Here is a 20,160-nt window from a genome sequence, read left to right on the forward strand (position 1 = left end):
GTGCAATGAATCAAGAGTGACATGTATGAAAAATTATGCATGGTGGCCACAAATACGATGTCAACTACATGATCATGCGATGGCAATATGACAAAAGTAAAGTATGTCATGATGATGATGAATGGAACGGTGGAAAGTTGCATGGCAATATATCTCGGAATGGCTATGGAAATGCCATAATAGGTAGGTATGGTGGCGGTTTTGAGGAAGATATAAGGAGTTTTATGTGTGATAGAGCGTATCATATCACGGGGTTTGGATGTACCGGCAAAGTTTGCACCAACTCTCAAGGTGAGAAAGGGCAATGCACGGTACCGAAGATGCTAGCAATGATGGAAAGGTAAAAGTGCGTATAATCCATGGACTCAACATTAGTCAAAAGAACAAATATAATTATTGCAAAAATTTAGAAATCATAAAAAATCAAGCACTACGCGCATGCTCCTAGGGGGATAGATTGGTAGGAAAAGACCATCGCTCGTCCCCGACCGCCACTCATAAGGATGCACAAGCTAGGTACACTTCATGTTTCAAATTTGTTACACAACTTTAACCATACGTGCATGCTACGGGACTTGCTAACTTCAACACAAGCATTCTTTAAATTTATAATCACCCAACTAGCATGCCTTTAATATCACTACCTCCATATCTTAAAACAATTATCAAGTATCAAATTGATCATAGCATCCAATTCACTTCATATGATAGTTTTTATTATACCCAACTTGGATGCCTACCATTCTAGGAGCAATTTTATAACCATAGCAAATACCATGCTGTTCTAAAAGACTCTCAAAAAGATATAAGTGAAGCATGAGAGACTAGCAATTTCTAAAAAAATAAGCCACCGCCGTGCTCTAAAAGATATAAGTGAAGCACTAGAGCAAAGACTATCAAGCTCAAAAGATATAAGTGAAGCACATAGAGTATTCTAGCAAATTCAATCAAGTAGGCTTCTCCCAAAAGGTGTGTACAGCAAGGATGATTGTGGTAAACTAAAAAGAAAAGACTAATATAATACACGACGCTCCAAGCAAAACACATATCATGTGGTGAATAAAAATATAGCTCCAATTAAAGTTACCAATGAACGAAGACGAAAGAGGGGATGCCTTCCCGGGGCATCCCCAAGCTTAGGCTTTTGGCTATTCTTGAATATCTTGGGTTGCCATGGGAATCCCCAAGCCTAGGCTTTTGCCACTCCTTATTCCATAGTCCATCAAAGCTTTACCCAAAACTTGGAAACTTCACAACACAAAACACAACAGAAAATCTTATAAGCTCCGTTAGTGAAAGAAAACAAAACCACCACATAAGGTACTGTAATGAACTCATCATTTATTTATTTTGGTGTTAAACCTACTGTATTACAACTTCTCTATGGTTTATAAACTATTTTACTAGCCATAGATGCATCAAAATACGCAAACAACACACGAAAAACAGAATCTGTCGAAAACAGAATAGTCTGTAGCAATCTGTAACTAACGCAAACTTATGGAACTCTAAAAATCCTACAAAAATAGGAAGTCCTGAAAAATTTGTCTACTGATCAGCAGAAAAAATAATCAACGCAAAATCACGTTTCTATGGTTTAGAAAAACTAAATTCGTGCATGCAAAGTTTCTGTTTTTCAGCAGAATCAAATCAACTATCATCATAGGTTATCCTATAGGTTCTACTTGGCACAAACACTAATTAAAACATAAAACACATCTAAACAGAAGTTAGATGCAAGATTTATTATTAAACAGGAACAAAAACAAAAAACACAAAGAAAATTGGGGTGCCTCCCAACTAGCGCTATCGTTTAACGCCCCTAGCTAGGCATAAAAGCGAAGATAGATCTAAGTAGTGCCATCTTTGGCACTAAATTCGTAAGAAGCTCGCATGATAGATTCATAAGGTAATTTGACTTTCTTTCTTGGAAAGTTCTCCATGCCTTTCTTTAATGGAAATTGGAATCTAATATTCTCTTCCTTCATATCAATAATCGCACCAATCGTTCTAAGGAAAGGTCTACCAAGAATAATATGGCAAGAAAGATTGCAATCTATATCAAGAATGATAAAATCTACGGGCACCAAATTTCTATTTGCAACAATGAGAACATCATTGATCCTTCCCATTGGCTTTTTAATGGTGGAATCCGCAAGGTGCAAATTTAAAGAGCAATCATCAAGATCATGGAAACCTAGAATATCACATAAAGTTTTCGGAATCGTGGAAACACTAGCACCCAAATCACACAAAGCAAAACATTCATGATCTTTAATTCTAATTTTTATAGTAGGTTCCCACTCATCATTAAGTTTTCTAGGTATAGAAACTTCCAAATTAAGTTTTTCATCATAAGATTGCATCAAGGCATCAACGATATGTTTGGTAAAAGCTTTATTCCAACTATAAGCATGAGGAGAATTAACAACGGATTGCAACAAGGAAATACAACCTTCTAAAGAACAATTATCATAATCAAATTCCTTGAAATCCGAGATAGTGGGTTCAATGCTATTTAAAGTCGTGACCTCTCCAATCCCACTTTTACCAAATTTAGCATTAAGATCTAAAAACTCCGAATTCTTGGGACGCCTTCTAGGTAAAGTTGACTCATCATCAGTCCCATAATTATCAAGATTCATATTGCAAAACAAAGATCTAACAGGAGACGCATCAATAACTTTAAGATCTTCATCATTATTTTCATGGAAACTAGAAGAACATGTCTTTACAAAGAAATCTTTCTTAGCACGCAATCTAGCGGTTCTTTCCTTGCACTCATCAATGGAAATTCTCATTGCTTTGAGAGACTCATTGATATCATGCTTAGGAGAAGAAGATCTAAGTTTAAGAGAATCAACATCAAGCGAAAGTCTATCAACATTCCTAACCAAATCATCAACTTTGAGCAATTTTTCTTCAAGGAAAGAATTAAAATTCTTTTGAGAGTCATAAATTATTTCACACTATTCTCAAAATCAGAGGGCATCTTATTAAAATTACCATAAGAATTATTGTAGGAATTTCCATATTTATTAGAGGAATTACTAGGGAACGGTCTAGCATTAAAGTTTCCTCTATAAGCATTGTTTCCAAAACTATTCCTACCAAAAAAATCACATCCATAGATTCATTATTATTCTCAATCAAAGTAGACAAAGGCATATCATTGGGATCAAGAGGAGTATTTTCAGTAGCAAATAATTTCATAAGTTCATCCATCTTTCCACTCAAAACATTGATTTCTTCTATAGCATGCACTTTTTTACTAGAGGATCTTTCGGTGTGCCATTGAGAATAATTAGCCATAATATAATCAAGAAGTTTTGTAGCATCTCCTAACGTGATTTCCATAAATGTGCCTCCCGCGGCCAAATCTAAGAGATTTCTAGAAGCAAAGTTCAAACCGGCATAATTTTTTTGTATGATCATCCATAAATTGAAACCATGAGTAGGGCAATTGCGAATCATCAATTTCATTCTTTCCCAAGATTGGGCAACATGCTCATGATAAAGTTGTTTAAAATTCATAATATCGTTCCTAAGAGTGATGATCTTAGCGGGAGGAAAATACTTAGAGATAAAAGCATCTTTGCACTTGGTCCAAGAATCAATACTATTTTTAGGCAAAGACAAAAACCAAACTTTAGCATGATCTCTAAGTGAAAACGGAAATAACTTCAATTTAACAATATTGTTCTCTGTATCTTTCTTCTTTTGCATATCACACAAATCAACAAAGTTGTTTAGATGAGTAGTGGCATCTTCACTAGGAAGGCCGGCGAATTGATCTTTCATAACAAGATTCAACAAAGCAGTATTGATTTCACAAGACTCAACATCATTAGGAGGAGTAATCGGAGTACTAAGGAAATCATTATTATTGGTATTCGAGAAATCACACAATTTGGTATTATCTTGTGCCATGGCAACAAGTAATCCATACACAAGCAAACAGAAAAAGGCAAGCAAAAGAGAGAGGAGGAGATTGGGAAAGAGAGGGCAAATAAAACGGCAAGGGTGAAGTGGGGGAGAGGAAAACGAGAGGCAAATGGCAAATAATGTAAATGCGAGGGAGATGAGTTTGTGATGGGTACTTGGTATGTCTTGACTTGAGCAAAGACCTCCCCGGCAACGGCACGAGAAATCGCACATTGGCGGGAGGTAGAATCTTGACTTGACTTGGTGGAAGCTTCCCCGGCAACGGCGCCAGAAATCCTTCTTGCTACGTCTTGAGCTTGCGTTGGGTTTCCTTGAAGAGGAAAGGGTGATGCGGCAATAGTAGCGTAAGTATTTCCCTCAGTTTTTGAGAACCAGGGTATCAATCCAGTAGGATGCTCCTCAAAAGTCCCACGCACCTACACAAACAAACAAAGAACTTGCAACCAACGCAATAAAGGGGTTGTCAATCCCTTCACGACCACTTGCGAAAGTGAGATCTAATAGAGATAGTATGATAAGATAAATATATTTTTGGTATTTTATAATATAGATGCAAAAAGTAAAGATGCAAATAAAAGTAGATTGGAAGCAAATATGATAAATGATAGACCCGGGGGCCATAGGTTTCACTAGAGGCTTCTCTCAAGATAGCATAAGTATTACGGTGGGTGAACAAATTACTATCGAGCAATTGATAGAAAAGCGAATAATTATGAGATTATCTAGGCATGATCATGTATATAGGCATCACGTCCGCAACAAGTAGACCGACTCCTGCCTGCATCTACTACTATTACTCGACACATCGACCGACTCCTGCCTGCATCTAGAGTATTAAGTTCATAAGAACAGAGTAACGCATTAAGCAAGATGACATGATGTAGAGGGATAAACTCATGCAATATGATATAAACCCCATATTTTTATCCTGAATGGCAACAATACAATACGTGCCTTGCAACCCTTGCTGTCACTGGGTAAGGACACCGCAAGATTGGACCCAAAGCTAAGCACTTCTTCCATGGCAAGAAAGATCAATCTAGTAGGCCAAACCAAACTGATAATTCGAAGAGACTTGCAAAGATAACTCAATCGTACATAAAATAATTCAGAGGAGATTCAAATATTTCTCATAGATAAACTTGATCATAAATCCACAATTCATCGGATCTCAACAAACACACCGCAAAAAGAGTTTACATCGAATAGATCTCCACAAGAGAGTGGGAGAACATTGTATTGAGATCCAAAAAGAGAGAAGAAGCCATCTAGCTAATAACTATGGACCCGAAGGTCTGTGGTAAACTATTCACAACTCATCGGAGGGGCTATGGTGTTGATGTAGAAGCCCTCCGTGGTCGATTCCCCCTCCGGCAGAGCACCGACAAAGGCTCCAAGATGGGATCTCGCGGATATAGAAGGTTACGGCGGTGGAAATTGTGTTTCGTTGGCTCTGTGGATGTTTTCGGGGTACGTAGGCTTATATAGTTGGAAGAAGTACGTCGGTGGCTGCCCGAGGGGCCCACGAGACAGGGGGCGCGCCCTATAGGGGGGGGGCACCCTACCCTCTCGTGGCCGCCTCGGCTGCTTCTTGACTTGCACTCCAAGTCCCCTAGATCACGTTCGTTCCAAAAATCACGCTCCCGAAGGTTTCATTCTGTTTGGACTCCGTTTGATATTCCTTTTCTTTGAAATACTGAAATAGGCAAAAAAACAGCAATACGGGCGGGCCTCTAGTTAGTAGGTTATTCCCAAAAATGATATAAATGTGTAAAATAAAGCCCATAAACATCCAAAAGGGGTAATATAATAGCATGGAACAATAAAAAATTATAGATACGTTGGAGACGTATCACTAGATTAGGTGCCGGACAAGGCCTTTTGCTTTTTGCCCCCCTTTCTGTGGTCGAGCTTCCTTGCTTCGGATTTAAGTTGAAATTGAATTTGCGTTTGCATATGCGGGGAGGGGTGTCTTGTCTCATTCGTGTGTTCTCTTGTATTCTAGTTTCTGCCCTGGTTCGGAGTTTGCACTAGCTGCCTCCCCCTCGGGAGCCTCTCGCGGGCGGGGCTGGGCTAAGCGCATGCGCGCATGCCGCCCCTTGGCCAGCACTCACTCTCGCGAGGCTCTCATCACATGGTCAGCAGGTCACCCAGAGGACCCTCGGAGAATCACGGCCTTGCAAGCCTACTCAAGGCTTGCCCGGCTAAAGGTAAACCACATCAGCCAACTCATCGCAGGGCCTGCAACATCATGCAGGCGCACATTCGGCATCACTCCTAAAACAGGTGGATAACAATCTTTTTTACATGAGGGGCTTCCCCTCCCAAAATGCTCTTACAACCTTCAGGGCCGCGCCCGAGCTTTTTGTGTGGAGGATAAACAACAAGGAGACACATGATCAGTCAGACATATCACTCACCGCATCTTCTTGGTCGCCTCCAGAGACATCACTGGCGCCACCATCACCATCATTGGCATCATCTTCACCGCCATTCACCACATCACCTTCATCCATGGCAACTATCCTCCGTCGTTGTCAGAAGCAAATGCCCTAACGAGCGCATCCACGTTGTCCTCCGCCCACCGCACCAGGTCGCCCTGGATGGACTCGGGCACTGGGGCGACGACGCGTCGAAGTCGAAGTGGGGATCAGCGTTCTGAAGATGGCTGAAGACGCGGGAGAATGCACGACCGAGCAGGCTGCGGCTCCTCTTCTCGATGAGCTGGCGAGCCCTCTCAGAGTGGTTCTCTAGGTGTGTCACCACATCAGTGAAGAATTGGAGATGGCCGGTGTAGTTGGTCACGTGAGGATGCGGAGCGTCCGCATCACAGATATTGCCTAGTGTCGTGTTGGCCCTGTTCCTGAGCTCTTGGAGCATGGGGCCGTGCATGTGCTCCAGCGTCTGCCGTTGAAGAATTTCTTCTTTGTTCTGCAGCGCAACAGACTCGGCATCATTGATCCCCTGTTGAAGAAGAAGCAGCTCGGCACGAGCGGAGGCCAACTCAGTCGGCGCCGAGACCAGGGCAGCTGTGGCGGCCTCCGCGCGTTGCCCCGTTTTAGTCAGCTTGGACCTGAGGGCGGCAGTCCTGCCCGCAGCCTCGCTTCAATCAGCTCCAGCCTCTAATTGTACCTGCGCTCAAGATCCATGCAAGCTTCCGCCACGCGGCGGTCGACCTCCTCCTGGATTTGAGCCTCGCACGTGCCAACCTCGTCCTCCACCTGGGTAACCTGGCGCTCCCTCGTCTCCAACCGCTCAAGGTCAAGATTGCACTCAGCGACTTCCAGTGTCAGCACCTCCTCACGCCTCCGGAGCTCCTCCTCCTCGACAGGCGTCCCCTTCAGTGATGCAAGGGCGGCCTGTCGCAGCTCCACCTGCTGCTCCTAGGAAGCGCTCCAGGCTTGGAGCTCCCACGCGCGATTCTCCGCGATCTTGCATCAGTGGTTTGCTTCCCGAGCCTACTTTATAGCTCGAGAGCAGGCCTTTCGCGAGGCCGCAAGGGATGCTTCGGCCTTCACATTGTCAAGCTCGCGTTGATGACGCGCGAGGTTGACTGCCACCTTCAGCTTACGCTGCTCCTCAATCAGCCGCATGCCTTCAGCTTCAAGACACGCGTCCATGTCCGTGAGCTCTCCACCAAGCTGGCCCATCGCGTCCATCGCCTTCCGGAGGAACTCTTGGCAAACAATGCTCTGCTCCCGCGCTCGCCTGAGCATGTCGTCGATGTCGTCCTCTGCCGCCGGCGCTGGCGGCGGGCCCTAAAGCGGTTCGCCCCCTCTCGCCAGGGGGCTGGGGGCTGGCGACCCCACGGTCGCCGAACGGGCTCCGCAAGGGACCCGGACCGGCGCAGGTCCATCCCCCGAAGAAGAGCCAAGGATCGACTTCAACCATTCGCCATCCACAATCAGAGGAGGAGCCCTGGGCAGGCTGGTCACGCCACAGGCGAGGTCGCAAAGAAAAGACGGCAAGGGCACAGGCTCAGGGCACCCTGCGGGCCGGCTTACTCCTCCAACCGAACTCGCCTCAAAGGCAGCACAGAAGCTCGGGACGCTCAAGGCCAGCGATGGAGGTGAGGCTAGAGGAAGTTTCTTCTTGGGGGACTCCGCAGGTTTGGCAGGAGGGATCCTGAAGGGCCACAGTCAGGAGGAGCAGCGATTGAGGAATTACAAGAATGAGGTACTTACTCATCTATGGCGAAATACTGCCTATGCATCAACGGTCTGAAGGGGCACCCACTGCCACTCGAAGACTCCTTCCTCTTCGGAGGGCGGCGAAGTCCACGTGGAACCGACCCAGGCGCTCAACATGTGGGCCGGCGCGAGGTGCGGATGGAGAAGCACCCAGGTGGCCAACCTCAGGGGCGACAAGCTGGGAGGAGCGATCAGGCACCACTTCTTGATGGCCTGCCGAAGCCTCGGGGGCTCCGGCCTCGAGAGCCGCGGGTCGCGTCCCCCCATCGACGACTGCCTCAGGGCGGGCTTCACAAGCTCCGATGGATGACGCCTCGGGAGCCCCATGCGACGTCGGCACCATGACATGAGAGCCTCCAGCCTCAAGCGATGCTTACCTCCCTGCACCCGCTCTCGAGGCAAGATTGGTGTTGGCGATGGGGAAGGGAGCCACGGCGACAAGATTCTCGCGAGGACCCGCAAGGCCAGCCGGGTGCAACCCCCATTCGTCGAAGTAAGGCATCTGTCTCACGAACTCAGCCCCGCCCGAGCAAAGATACAGGAGGCTGCCCCCGTGCCTGATATCGCCCGGCGAGGGGTCGCCAGTCAAGACCTCAAGCACCTTCTTCAGCATTTAGGGCGCTAGCTCCGTCTCCTGGAGCCTCATGCGGTCTTGTTATCCGGCCAGGGTCCACATCGGTCGGGAGTGGTGCTGGAGAGGAGCAATGCGACACTGGAGGAACTCCTTCACCACCCGGGGCGCAGTCACGCCGAGCTCTCTCAACCTCCCCAGTCGGCGCCAAATGAAGGAGAGTCGGGGGCTCACGAGTCTCTCGTGGTCCTAGCCCGGATTGGGGACAGCAGGCAGCGCCGGAGGCGAGAGCAGGGGGCTGGGCACTCTGACATCCGTGTACAACCACCGCGTTCGCACCTCACCCGTGGAAGGTAGGAGGCCGAAATCGATCCCTGAGGCGGCTGTCTCTGCCACGGCCTGGAAGCTCAAGCACCCCGAGCATTGCAAGGGGTCGGTCAGACGCAAAGAAAAGAAGTGGTGCAAGAGGGCAACGGAGGGAGAAATGCCCACCATGGCTTCTCAAACAAAGACGAAGACAACAAGAAGGGTAACAGATTGAGGATAAAGATGCATCATATGGATCTGATAGTGGGAGAGCACCACATTGAAGAAGGCAGAGAAAGGGGGAACCAGACCAGCCCACAGGGCATCGATGAAGAATCGAACCTCCATGACGGTCCTGTCGACGGAGGCGTGGGACACAGGCCAAGCCATCGTCTTTCCACACTCGTTGAAGCTAGAGGCGAGCGCGGAGCGGACCTTGCCCAAGGCTTCCAGATTGAGCACCAGCGACCGACCAACGGCAGGCTCGATTGCCGGAGGCGAACTGGACAAGGGCAGGGGCTTCTTCCCTTTCTCCTTGCTAGTTGGCGCCATGACAATGGTGGGAGCAGAGCTCAAGTCAGATTGGGGGTGGAAACAGAGGCTCGAGGAAGAAAGGGGAACAGGAAGCACGCGGGCAGAAAAGGGGGAATAACTGTGTAAGGCTTCACGGCCGCCTAGCCAGGCAGATATTGGGGGAGCGTGGGGAAGCAGAGACGCCCACGTCCAATCAGTCGCCATGCATCGACCAAAGCCACAGGCTGTTGGGGCCCGCGACGCTCCGCACTTGCCCTTTGGCTTCGCTGCTAAGCCAAGTCCAAGCACGCCTTGGTCCCGGGGGCTACTATCGGTGTTCTAGGAACGGGGGTCCCCAGACTTGCCTGCCTACGGCCTGCAGCGTGGCTCGCCAGCGGCCCAGTATGGCCTGTCTTCATCAACCCAAGTTCAAGACCCTCACGAGGGGCCAAGCCTCACGGGGCAGACGATGTAAGGCCTCCTCAGGGGCGGCCTCACCAGGCAGGCTCGCGAGGAGGCAGAGAGATCAAGGCAAGGGGTACCTCGCGAGGTGCTCATGACCAGTGGCGGAGCTTGAGCCAAAATTATGGGGGGGCCATGGGCTAGAGGGGGGGCAAACTTAACTATATTAGCTGATTTTTGATGGAAAATATGCCTAACACAAAGGAGTATCTACATGTTTTCTTGTGAGCTTGGGGGGGGGCATGGCCCAGGTTGGCCCCCATGTAGCTCCGCCACTGCTCATGACGCAAGCCATGACGATCAAGACCAGGCGGGCGCCAGCCTACGCAGTGCCCTCGTTTCCTCTTTGGTGCAAAGGGGGCAAGCGCAGGCACGGAATATCGAGGCATCAGGAAAAGGTTTCCATATCGGTGCAACGAGACCAAGACCAGCAGAGCGGCAGGACGGAGGTCATCATGGAGCCCAAGACGGCGTCATCACCAGTGCCTTTGACAGCCGAAGACCACCTTTAGTCAGGATAGCTTGTACTAGCTGTCCCCTTTCAAAATGGCCGTTGTTGGCTCCCTTCCCGCTCAATATTTGGGAAGAGGACCAGGGCCTCTATAAATAGGGCTAGACACCACAGTAGAAGGCATCTGGATCTCATCTAGAGCCAACAGAGACAGAGCAATTCCTCTCCAAGCTCACCACCACAAGACACCTCTCCTGGCGAGGCTGTTCTTCCTCTGTGCTGTTCATCATCAGCCCAAGAGGCAATCCACCACACCACACACTGGATTAGGGTATTACACCACAACGTTGGCCCAAACCAGTTAAAACCTCGTGTCTCTTGTGTTGTTCATCATTCCAGCTTAGAATCGTGGCGAGGTTTTGGGCGTGCTTCGGTAGGGAGAAGATCTTTGTGCGCACCCCAGAGTTCGAACCTTAAGGGTTTTGCTGGAACCCGATATCCGACAGCATAGAGAGTGCATTTTGCCGCACATCAGCTTGATGGACCCGCAACATCTTGGTGGGAGAACTTCACCACCACTTACCCCATTAATATAGTTACATGGGATCAGCTTCAGCACGCTTTCCGCACCGCCCATGTTTCAGTTGGAGCTATGAGCATGAAGAATCGTGAGTTCCGCAACTTGCCCCAAGGGAGTCGTACAGTGGGATAGTATGTGGATGAGTTTAGCAAGTTAGCACGCTATGCCCCAGATGATGTGGCCACAGATGCCGCGAAGTAGGAGAAGTTTCTTGAGGGACTCAATGATGAGCTGAGCATGCAGTTGATGGTGGAAACTTTCAACAACTACCAGGAGTTGGTAGACAGGGCCCTCATGATAGAAGGCAAGCAACAATAGATTGACAATCACAAGAGGGACAGGGGAGGTACACTTCTGGAGCTCAGCAGAAGCCCCGCTATTCCCCGTACTCGGGAGGACATACTCACAACCACGGAGGCCATAACCATGGAGGACATACGCACAATGGATGAAGTTCGCACAACCACAATGGCCCTAAGAATGGCAATGGGAATGGAGGAAGCAACAGTCAGAACCTTTCCAACCCCGCAACACCCACCAAGAGGGATCTGAGTCACATTACCTGTTTCAAGTGCGGGAAGACCGGACATTATGCCACAGAATGTCCTGAAGCTAAGAATGGAAATGGAAATGGAAGTTCTGCGAAGAAGCCCAACCCCTTCACCAAAGGACAGGTCAACCACGTCAGTGTGGAGTAGATTGAGGATCAACCCGACACAGTAGTTGGTAAGTTTTTGGTTAATGCATTTACAACACTTGTTCTTTTTGATACCGGTGCATATCATTCATTCATATCAAGGGGATTTGTGGATAAGTATAAGTTGCCAACAGTAGCCCTTAAGTCACCTATGTTAGTAAGTTCCCCAGGAGCGGAGTATATGGATAGTAGGGGATGCTATCAGTTGCCAGTATCCATAGGTAGAGATGTTTTCCCAACCTACCTGATCGTCGTGGAGTCACAAGGATTGGATGTGATACTAGGAATGGATTGGTATCCAAGTATGAGGGAAACATCGATTGCGCCAGTAAATCAATTCTTCTCACCACCCCGGAAGGCAAGAGGATCAAGTATGTGTCTAGGCATGCGCCGAGAAGGACTCAGGTGAATTCCTTATCATGAGTTGTTCAGGAGGAAGTACCAGTGGTGAAGGATTACCCCGATGTATTTCCGGAGGAGTTACCAGGCATGCCACTGGATCAAGACATTGAGTTTTTGATTGAGTTATTGCCAGGCACTGGACCAATATCCAAGAGACCGTATCGGATGCCGGCTAATGATCTGGAAGAAATTAAGAAGCAGATTAAGGAGTTACTGGAGAAAGGTTACATTCGACCAAGTTCATCACCTTGGGGAGCCCCAGTGCTTCTAGTGGAGAAGAAGGATGGATCTTTGAGGATGGTTGTTGATTATCATGCGTTGAATGAGGTGACGATAGAGAACAAATACTCTCTACCGATGATCAATGACTTGTTTGACCAGCTACAAGGATCTAAAGTTTTCTCCAAGATCGATCTTCGATCAGGTTATCACCAGTTGAAGATCCGAGAGCAGGATATACCTAAGACAACATTTACCACGAGGTATGGGCTATATGAGTATACAGTTCTATCGTTTGGTTTGACTAACGCCCCTTCTTATTTCATGAGTATGATGAACAAGGTGTTCATGGAGTTTTTGGATAAGTTCATCGTGGTGTTCATTGATGACATTTTGGTCTACTCGAAGAATGAAGAAGAGCATAAGGAACATTTGTGTTTTGTTCTTGAGAAGCTCAGAGAACATCAGTTGTATGACAAGTTCAGCAAATGTGAGTTTTGGTTGAAAGAAGTTGGATTTCTCGAACATGTTATATCCGGGGGAGGAATAGCAGTAGACCCTACCAAGGTTGCTTCTGTCACTAAATGGTTGGCACCCACCTCAGTGGGAGAGATCAGAAGTTTTCTTGGACTCACAGGTTATTACCGGAGATTTATTGAGAATTTTTCCATTGCGACGCCCATGACGGAGTTATTGAAGAAGGACACCAAGTTTAAATGGACTGAGGATTGTGAGGCCAGTTTTCAGGAGTTGAAGAAACATTTGGTTACAACCCCAGTGCTGATTCTCCCAGATACACGCAAGTATTTCCAAGAGAATTGCGATGCTTCACGTCGAGGACTTGGAGGAGTGCTTATGCAGGACGGAAGAGTTGTTTCATATGCCTCACAACAGCTTCGACCTCATGAGTTGAATTATGCTGCTACGGATGATTTGGAGTTAGCAGCCGTAGTGCATGTGCTCAAGACGTGGAGACACTTTCTCATTGGAAACTGTTGTGATGTTTACACGGATCATAAGAGTTTGAAATACATCTTCACACAGAAGGAGTTAAATCTCAGCCAAAGGAGATGGTTGGAGCTCATAAAATATTATGATATGAGATTTCATTATCATCGAGGAAAGGCCAACGTCGTAGCAGATGCGTTGAGCCGCAAGAGTTACGTTAACACGCTCATGACCGGAGGATTACCTAAGGAGCTAGCAGACGACCTTCGAGAGCTATGCTTGGAGATAGTTCTGAGAGGTTATGTTGCAGCATCGGAAATTCAGTCCACTTTGTTGGGAAAGATCAGAGAAGCCCAGAAGACGGACAAGGAGATTGCTGAAATAAAGGAAATGATGAGTAAAGGAAAGGCTAAAGGATTTCGTGAGGATGAGCACGCCACTTTATGGTCTGAGGATCATATATATGTGCCTAATGACCCTGAGATGAGGAAGTTGATTTTTCAGGAGGCTCATGATTCACCTTACTCAATTCACCCAGGCAACACCAAGATGTATCTGGATTTGAAGGAAAGTTTCTGGTGGACATGAATGAAGAAGGATATTGCCGAGTATGTAGCAGTATGTGATGTATGTTAGAGAGTTAAGGCAGAGCATCAGAAACTAGCAGGATTGCTACAGCCGTTGCCGATACCAGAATGGAAGTGGGATAAACTTGGCATGGATTTTATCACTGCATTACCCAGGACTCATTCAGGCTATGACTCTATTTGGGTTGTAGTTGACCGTTTGACAAAAGTAGCCCATTTCATCCCTGTGAAGACAACTTATACGAGTGCTAAGTTGGCAAAGATATACACCAGGATCGTATGTCTGCATGGAGTTCCAGGACCATCGTAGTAGATAGAGGAACACAGTTTACTTCAAAATTTTGGAATCAATTGCATGAAACTTTGGGTACCAGGTTAGAGTTCAGTATAGCCTTTCATCCACAGACAGATGGACAGACCGAGAGAGTCAATCAGATTCTGAAGGACATGTTGAGAGCATGTGTGCTGGATTATGGATCTAGTTGGGATGAAAATTTGCCCTATGCAGAGTTCTGCTATAACAATAGTTATCAAGCCACTTTGAAGATGGCCCCTTTCTAAGCTTTGTACGAAAGGAGGTGCAGGACACCACTATCATGGGATGAAGTTGAAGATCGACAATTATTCGGACCAGACTTAATCAGAGATTCTTAGGAGAAGGTTAAGTTGATTCGAGACTGACTCAAGGTAGCCCAGCCTAGGCAGAAGAGTTAGGCAGATACGGAATGATACATCCATTTTGCATCATGCTTTTATATCGATATTTATTGCATTATGGGCTGTTATAACATGTTATGTCACAATAGTTATGCCTATTCTCTCTTATTTCACAAGGTTTACATGAAGAGGGAGAATGCCGGCAGCTGGGATTCTGGGCTGGAAAAGGAGCAAATATTGGAGACCTATTATGCACAACTCCAAAAGTCCTGAAACTCCATGAAAGTCATTTTTGGAATTAATAATAAATATACGAAAGAAGTACCAGAGGGGGCCCACACCCTGGCCACAAGGGTGGGGGGCGCGCCCTACCCCCTGTGCGCGCCCCCTGCCTCGTGGGCCACCTGGCAGCCCTCCGGTGCCCAGCTTCTGCTATATGAAGGATTTTACCCGGGAAAAAATCGCAAGCAAGCTTACGGGATGAAACTCCGCCGCCATGAGGCGGAACCTTGGCGGAACCAATCTAGGGCTCTGGCGGAGCTGTTCTGCTGGGAAAACATCCCTCCGGGAGGGGGAAATCATCACCATCGTCATCACCAACGTTCCTCTCATCAGGAGGGGGTCAATCTCCATCAACATCTTGACCACCACAATCTCCTCTCGAACCCTAGTTCATCTCTAGTATCCAATCTTTGTACCAAAACCTCAGATTGGTACCTATGGGTTGCTAGTAGTGTTGATTACTCCTTGTAGTTGATGCTAGTTGGTTTATTTGGTGGAAGATCATATGTTTAGATCCTTAATGCATATTAATACCCCTCTTATTATGAACAAGAATATGCTTTGTGAGTAGTTACGTTTGTTCCTGAGGACATGGGTGAAGTCTTGCTATTAGTTGTCATGTGAATTTGGTATTCGTTCGATATTTTGATGAGATGTATGTTGTTTCTCCTCTAGTGGTGTTATGTGAACGTCAACTACATTACATTTCACTATTTTTGGGGCCTATAGGAAGGCATTGGGAAGTAATAAGTAGATGATGGGTTGCTAGAGTGACAGAAGCTTAAACCCTAGTTTATGCGTTGCTTCGTAAGGGGCTGATTTGGATCCACATGTTTCATGCTATGGTTAGGTTTACCTTAATACTTCTTTTGTAGTTGCGGATGCTTGCAATAGGGGTTAATCATAAGTGGGATTCTTGTCCAAGAAAGGGCAGTAGCCAAGCACCGGTCCACCCACATATCAAATCATCAAACTAACGAACGCGAATCATATGAGCGTGATGAAAACTAGATTGACGATAATTCCCATGTGTCCTCGGGAGCACTTTTCTCTATATAAGAACTTGTCCAGGCTTTTCCTTTGCTACAAAAAGGATTGGGCCACATTGCTGCAGCTTATTTACTTTCATGCCCCAATCATTGGGGGAGGCTTAAGTCAATGTTATATTCATGCCCCAATCATGAGCTCTCAAGAGAAATGATTATTCAAAAAATTTATGCTCGACTTTCTCTCAACAATCGCTCCATGCTCCATTCTTCTTGTGCTGGGTCTTTTATGATGAAGACTATTGAATTCAAATGGGATTTATTGGAAAGAATTAAATGCAACTCTGAAGATTGGGATCTCAGCGAAGGTAAGGAGTCAGGTATGACACCTAAGTTTGATTGTGTTAAATCTTTTATGGATACCGATGTTTTCCGTGAATTTAGCACTAAATATGGACTTGACTCTGAGATAGTAGATTCTTTCTGTGAATCATTTGCAACTCATGTTGACCTCCCTAAGGAGAAGTGGTTTAAATATAATCCCCCCACTAAAGTAAAGGTAGTTGCATCTATTAAAGTTGAAGAAAAGACTATCACTTGTAATGATCCTACTGTTCCTACTACTTATGTTGAAAAACCACCTTTCTCTGTTAGGATAAAGGATCATGCTAAAGCTTCAACTGTGGTTTGTAAGAGTAATACTAGAACATATACACCACTTGAGCAAATTAAAGTTGAACCTAGTATTGCTATGGTTAAAGATCTCTTGGCTGATAATATTGATGGGCATGTTATTTATTTCTGTGATGCAGCTGCTAGGATTGCTAGACCCTATGCTAAGAAACATAGACCTATTGTAGGCATGCCTGTTATTTTTGTTAAAATAGGAGATCATTGTTATCATGGCTTATGTGATATGTGCGCTAGTGCTAGTGCAATACCTCATTCCTTATACAAAGAAATTATGCATGATATTGCACCTGCTGAGATAGAAGAAATTGATGTTACAATTAAGCTTGCCAATAGAGACAGTATTTCACCAATTGGGATTGTTGGAGATGTTGAAGTTTTGTGTGGGAAAGTTAAATATCCTGCTGATTTTCTTGTTCTTAGTTCCCCACAAGATGATTTTTGTCCCATTATCTTTGGTAGACCCTTCTTGAATACTGTTAATGCTAAGATAGATTGCGAAAAGGATGTTGTTACTATTGGTTTGGGGGATATGTCTCATGAGTTTAATTTTGCTAAGTTTCGTAGACAACCCCATGATAAAGAATTACCTAGTAAGGATGAAATTATTGGTCTTGCTTCTATTGCCGTTCCTCCTAATGATCCCTTAGAACAATATTTGCTAGACCATGTATATGATATGTTTAAGAATGAAAGAAGGGAGATGGATGAAGTATTCTTTAAACATGGACCTATTTTGAAACACAATTTGCCTGTTGAAATCCTAGGGGATCCTCCACCACCCAAGGGTGATCCCGTGTTTGAGCTTAAACCATTACCTGATACTCTTAAATATGCTTATCTTGATGAAAAGAAGATATATCCTGTTATTATTAGGGCTAACCTTTTAGAGCAGGAAGATGAGAGATTTTTGAAAACTCTAAAGAAGCACCGTGCTGCTATTGGAGATACTCTTGATGATCTTAAGGGCATTAGCCCCACTCTATGCCAACACAAAATAAAATTGGAGGAAGACGCCAAACCAGTTATTGATCACCAACGACGGTTAAATCCTAAGATGAAAGAAGTGGTAAGCAAGGAAATACTAAAGCTCCTTGAGGCATGTATAATATAACCCATTGCTGATAGTCAGTGGGTAAGTCCTGTCCATTGTGTCCCTAAGAAGGGAGGTATTACTATCGTTCCTAATGATAAAGATGAATTGATCATGCAAAGAATTATTACAGGTTATAGGATGGTAATTGCTTTCCGGAAATTAAATAAAGCTACTAAAAAGATCATTATCCTTTACCTTTTATTGATTAAATGCTAGAAAGATTATCCAAACATACACATTTTTGCTTTCTAGATGGTTACTCTGGTTTCTCTCAAATACCTGTGTCAGCAGAGGATCAAGAAAAGACCACTTTCACTTGCCCTTTCGATACTTTTGCTTATAGATGTATGCCTTTTGGTTTATGTAATGCACATGCTACCTTCCAAAGATGCATGATGGATATATTCTCTGACTTCTGTGAAAAGATTTATGAGGTATTCATGGATGATTTCTCCGTTTATGGATCCTCTTTTGATGATTGCTTGAGCAACCTTGAACGAGTTTTGTAGAGATGCGAAGATACTAGTCTTGTTTTGAATTTGGAGAAGTGCCACTTTATGGTTAATGAAGGCATTGTCTTGGGGCATAAAATTTCTGAAAGAGGTATTTAAGTTGATAAAGCTAAAGTTGATGCAATTGAAAAGATGCCGCCTCCCAAGGACATCAAAGGTATAAGAAGTTTCCTTGCATGCCAGTTTTTATAGGAGGTTCATTAAGGACTTTTCTAAAATTTCTAGGCCTCTGACTAATCTATTACAAAAAGATATTCATTTTGTCTTTGATGATGATTGTGTAGAAACATTTGAAATACTTAAGAAAGCTTTGATTTCTGCACCTATTGTTCAGCCACTTGATTGGAATTTACCCTTTGATGTGTGATGCTAGTGATTATGCTGTAGGTGCTGTTCTAGGACAAAGAGTTGATAAGAAACTAAATGTTATTCAATATGCTAGTGAAACTCTAGACAGTGCCCAGAAAAATTATGCTACTACTGAAAAAGAATTTTTAGCAGTTGTATTTGCTTGTGATAAAATCAGACCTTATATTGTTGATTCTTAAGTAACTATTCACACTGATCATGCTGCTATTAAATATCTTATGGAAAAGAAAGATGCTAAACCTAGACTTATTAGATGGGTTCTCCTACTACAAGAATTTGATTTGCATATTATTGATAGAAAGGGAGCTGAGAACCCCGTTGCAGACAACTTGTCTAGGTTAGAGAATGTTCTTGATGACCCACTACCTATTGATGATAGCTTTCCTGATGAACACTTAGCTGTCATAAATGCTTCTCGTACTGCTCCATGGTATGGTGATTATGCTAATTACATTGTTGCTAAATTTATGCCACCTAGTTTCACATACCAGCAAAGAAAAAGTTTTTCTATGATTTAAGACATTACTTCTAGGATGACCCACACCTTTATAAAGAAGGAGTAGATGGTGTTATTAGACGTTGTGTACCTGAGCATGAACAGGAACATATCTTACGCAAGTGTCACTCTGAGGCATATGGAGGACACCATGCTGGAGATAGAACTGAAGGAAATATGTCCTAGAGGCAATAATAAAGTTATAATTTATTTCCTTATATCATGAAAAATATTTATTATTCATGCTAGAATTGTATTAACCAGAAACATAATACATGTGTGAATACATAGACAAACAGAGTGTCACTAGTATGCCTCTACTTGACTAGCTTGTTGATCAAAGATGGTTATGTTTCCTAACCATAGATATGTGTTGTCATTTGATTAACGGGATCACATCATTAGGAGAATGATGTGATTGACATGACCCATTTCGTTAGCTTAGCACACGATCATTTAGTATATTGCTATTGCTTTCTTCATGACTTATACATGTTCCTATGACTATGAGATTATGCAACTCCCGTGTACCGGAGGAAAACTTTGTGTGCTACCAAACGTCACAACGTAACTGGGTGATTATAAAGGAGCTCTACAGGTGTCTCCAAAGGTACATGTTGGGTTGGCGTATTTCGAGATTAGGATTTGTCACTCCGATTGTCAGAGAGCTATCTCTGGGCCCTCTCGGTAATGCACATCACTTAAGCCTTGCAAGCATTTCAATTAATGAGTTAGTTGTGAGATGATGTATTATAGAACGAGTAAAGAGACTTGCCGGTAACGAGATTGAACTAGGTATTGAGATACCGACGATCGAATCTTGGGCAAGTAACATACAGATGACAAAGGGAACAACGTATGTTGTTATGCGGTCTGAGCGATAAAGATCTTCGTAGAATATGTGGGAGCCAATATGAGCATCCAGGTTCCTCTATTGGTTATTGACCGGAGACGTGTCTCGGTCATGTCTACATTGTTCTCGAACCCGTAGGGTCCGCACTCTTAAAGTTACGATGACAGTTTCATTATGAGTTTATATGTTTTGATGTACCGAAGGTTGTTCGGAGTCCCGGATGTGATCACAGACATGACGAGGAGTCTCGAAATGGTCGAGACATGAAGATTGATATATTGGAAGTCTATGTTTGGACATCGGAAGTCTTCCGGGTGAAATCGGCATTTTACCGGAGTACCGGGAGGT

The sequence above is a fragment of the Triticum aestivum genome, chromosome 4B (genome assembly GCF_018294505.1).
Source record: "Triticum aestivum cultivar Chinese Spring chromosome 4B, IWGSC CS RefSeq v2.1, whole genome shotgun sequence".
Lineage (NCBI taxonomy): Eukaryota > Viridiplantae > Streptophyta > Magnoliopsida > Poales > Poaceae > Triticum > Triticum aestivum.